A 4,415-nucleotide genomic window follows, 5' to 3' on the forward strand; every position below is an offset into this window, starting at 1 on the left:
GTCCTGTGGACTGTAGCCCTGCAGGCTCCTCTGTCCATGGGATTCTCCAGGCAAGAATACTGGAGTGGATTACCATGCCCTCCTCCAGGTGATCTTCCCAACCCAGGGATTGAACCTGTGTCTCTTACGTCTCCTGCATTGCCAGGCAAGTTCTTGACCATTAATACCACCTGGGAAGCCCTGACTCCAGTATTTATGGCAAAGAATTACTCGTGGGTTCCAAGACTCTCTATTGTTTTCTCTAGACACTCAGAGGAAAGCTAAGGGGAATCTGGCCCATGGAGGGACATCTATAATTATTCACTATGTAGATGATTTTATGGTAGCCTCCAAAACTGAAGAGTAACACAAAGCTGGCATTTTGGCTTTGTTACAATTCCCTACTTCAGTGGGGCACAATGCCTCCCTAGACAATTTCAAATACTGCCAAACTGAAGGAAAATACTTGTATCTGTTGTCAGGTAAGGCTGTAATTTAGCAGATCAAGGAGCCTATTACAATAAAATGACTTAATTTGGGGCACAGGTAGGGCATTGCAGACAGTGGATCCCAGCTTCTGCAGAGAGGGCAAAACTTCTGGTGGAGTACTAACCTAAGGCTCTGATTTGGCCCTTAGAATTTGAAGAGGTTTCTGAACAGCTGAAACTGACTACAGTCTCTCCTGCAGCTTTAAGGATTCCAAATTTTGAAAAACTTCCCCACTTGTTTTGTCATGAAAATAAAGGCACTGCTAGTGGAATTTTAACTCAAAAGGTAGGATTAGACTATAGACCAAAGGCACCTTTCTCAGTTCTTCTGGAGACTGTGACACTATGAGTGCATGGATGTCTCCAACTGGTAGCAACAGCCACCACACTTAGTGAAAAGACGCACACCCTTGCCCTGGGTCACTTACTTGTACCTCTCACAGGCTGTGACAGCTATCCTACAAGTGCCTAAGATTCAGCACTTATCACTATGCCATTTGACTAACTGTGAATAAGCATTACTATCCAATCTGAATCTTGTACTTGGAAGATGCAATCTTTTTTTTATATTCCTTTTTTTAAAAAAAACTTTATTGAAGTATAGTTGATTTACAATGTTGTGTTATGTGTTAATATCTGCTGTACAGCAAAGTGATTCAGTTATACACATATATATTCTTTTTCATATTCTTCTATTATGAAGCTATATCACAGAATACTAAATATACTTTGCTGTCTTATACAAAAGGATCTTGTTGTTTATCCATCTTATACATAATAATTTACATCTGCTAACCCCAAACTTCCAACCCTTCTTCCCTCCCCACCCCCACCCCATTGGCAACCACAGCTATGTTCAAAAGATGCAATCTCCTAAACCCTGCTACTCTTTACCAGTTCCTAACCAAAGAGATGACCACAAGTGTACAATGGTGGAAATTCTCTGGCAGTCCTGTGGTTAGGACTTCCACTGCAGGGGGCATGGGTTTGATCCCTGGTCAGGGCACTAAGATCCCGCATATTGAGTAGTGTGGCAAACAAACAAAAATCCAAAAGACAAACAAAATTAAAAAAGATCAAACAAGCGTACAATGGTACTAGCAGAAGACACTAGGCAGCAACTGAATTTTTCTGATACTTCTGTTCAAACTGCATACTTCAGGGAATTCCCTGAGGGTCCAGTGGTTAGGACTCTGTGCTTACACTGCGAGGGGGGGCCAGGTTCAATCCCTGGTTGGGTAACTAAGATCCTGCAAGCTGCGTGGTGCAAACAAAAAAAATTGCACACTTGATAATGTTTACTGATGTGCCACGCATCCAAGATGAAAAGAGTCCATCTCGAGGCTTCATATGCTGGGGTGACTGCTCAAGAAATCTTGGAGGATTATGTTTTGCCTGGAATTTAATCTGCACTAACAGCCAGGTTTAGAGAAGGCAATGGCACCCCACTCCAGTACTCTTGCCAGGAAAATCCCATGGATGGAGGAGCCTGGTAGGCTGCAGTCAATGGGGTTGCTAAGAGTCGGGCATGACTGAGCAACTTCCCTTTCACTTTTCACTTTCATTCATTGGAGAAGGAAATGGCAACCCACTCCAGTATTCTTGCCTGGAGAATCCCAGGGACAGAGGAGCCTAGTGGGCTGCTGTCTATGGGGTCGAACAGAGTCGGACATGACTGAAGTGACTTAGCAGCAGCAGTAGCAACAGCCAGGTTTACCCTGCTTATTTAACTTATATGCAGAGTACATCATGAGAAACGCTGGGCTGGAGTAAGCAGAAACTGGAATCAAGATTGCCAGGAGAAACATCAATAACCTCAGATATGCAGATGATACCACCCTTATGGCAGAAAGTGAAGAAGAGCCTCTTGATGAAAGTCAAAGAGGAGAGTGAAGAAGTTGGCTTAAAGCTCAACATTCAGAATACTAAGATCATGGCATCCAGTCCCATCACTTCATGGCAAATAGATGGGGAAACAGTGACTGACTTTATTTTTCTGGGCTCCAAAATCAATGTGGATGGTGATTGCAGCCATGAAATTAAAAGACGCTTACACCTTGGAAGCAAAGTTATGACCAACCTAGACAGCATATTAAAAAGCAGAGACATTACTTTGCCAACAAAGGTCGGTCTAGTCAAGGCTATGGTTTTTCCAGTAGTCATGTATGGATGTGAGAGTTGGACTATGAAGAAAGCTGAGCGCAGAAGAATTGATGCTTTTGAACTGTGGTGTTGGAGAAGACTTGAGAGTCCCTTGGACTGCAAGGAGATCCAACCAGTCCATCTTAAAGGAAATCAGTCCTGGATGTTCATTGGAGGGACTGATGCTGAAGCTGAAACTCCAATACTTTGGCCACCTGATACGGAGAGCTGACTCATTTGAAAAGACCCTGATGCTGGGAAAGATTGAGGGCAGGAGAAGGGGACAACAGAGGATGAGATGGCTGGATGGCATCACCGACACAATGGAAATGGGTTTGGGTGGACTCAGGGAGTTGGTGATGGACAGGGAGGCCTGGTGTGCTGCGTTTCATGGGGTTGCAAAGAGTCGGACATGACTGAGCGACTGAATTGAACAGCCAGGTTAATAACAGCTCTAGGGCTGCAAATCTTGGTTCAAGACCCAAAGAGAGCCTACATACTGATAGTAAATATGTGTTTGGTGTCTGTTGTGTAATGAGACAAATTTGGGGAAAAAAAAGGGGGGAGGATTCTTGACTTCAGTGGGAACTAAAATATCTCATGGAGAATCAATATCCAAGTAATTAGCACCTTTGCAGCTACCTGTTCAGACATTAGTAATCCATTGTAGAGCCCACATAGGGCAGAATGAGCAAATTTCTAAAGGCAATGATTTTGCTGACAGAGGTGCAAAAGTCACTGTTAAAACAAAGCCAATTCAACTTAGAAGCCACACTTCTAATACAACAAGAAACTTTCATTTTGTTTTAAATAATATGTCTTCTGAACCTGCTGAGCTTGTACGTGCAGGGGGTGGGGCCCCGTGGCTTCCCCCTGCGTCTCCAGGCCACCGAGGTCTCTATCAATCCTGTGGAATTCAACCCTGACTTCATAGTGCGTATGATACCCAAAGTGGAGTGGGCGGCGCTTCTGGAGGTTGTGGACACCCTGCATCTGACCGAGGTGCCTAAAGAGCCGATTCAGGGATATGAGCATAACGAGGAATTTCTGAGAAAGATGCACCACGTGCTGCTGGAGGTGGAGGTGTTGGGCACCCTGCAATGCCCAAAGTCAGGACGTCTATTCCCCATCAGCCGTGGGATCCCCATATGCTGCTGAGCGATGAGGAAACTGAGACTTAAACTGTGCCAGGCACCAGTTTCTCACTCTATGATTGTGTGTATCTTTGTTTACACATATCTTGTTTGCTAGTCCTATTCTGTGTATCCCTAACCCTGGACCCAGTGACACACCACACACAGTGTTTTTGAGCTCGATATTATACATTTTTCTCATTAAAGGTTCAAAACCAAAATAATAATAATAATAATAATACGCCTTCTAAAAGGAAATGAACAAATGGGTTAAGAAAAAGGCTAAAAAGAAGTTTGACTATACTATGGAAAGTACCTAACAATATAATTCCTATTCCATGGTCTGTATACTTGGCTGGTATCATTGTGTCATCAACAAACTCAGTTAAGAGCAATTTTAAAGGCATGAGACTCTCACTACAACTATCAAAAAGATGAGCTCACTCAAAACATATTAAAGAGATGTGCTATCTGTCAGCAGAATTCTGTACAGGCTACTCCCATGGTAAGCACCAGAAATTTTCCCCAAGCAACTTAGCCAACAGGAACTGCTAGTAGTTGGATTTCACAGAAGTGATGCTGGCAGAAGGTAAGAGGTTTTGTCTACTTATGGTGTGTATGATGTCAGAATGGCCTGAAGTTTTCCTTTCTTCAAAAAGACAATGCTCAGGCA

At 43.5% G+C, this 4,415-nt stretch overlaps 1 pseudogene; it reads left to right on the forward strand.

Moving 5' to 3' along the window:
* The first annotated feature begins 3,428 nt into the window (after nt 1-3,428).
* Nucleotides 3,429-3,790, forward strand: LOC106701414 (multifunctional methyltransferase subunit TRM112-like protein pseudogene; annotated as a pseudogene).
* Nucleotides 3,791-4,415: the final 625 nt, after the last annotated feature.

This window comes from Bos mutus, unplaced genomic scaffold (genome assembly GCF_027580195.1).
Source record: "Bos mutus isolate GX-2022 unplaced genomic scaffold, NWIPB_WYAK_1.1 CTG227, whole genome shotgun sequence".
NCBI classification, from domain to species: domain Eukaryota; kingdom Metazoa; phylum Chordata; class Mammalia; order Artiodactyla; family Bovidae; genus Bos; species Bos mutus.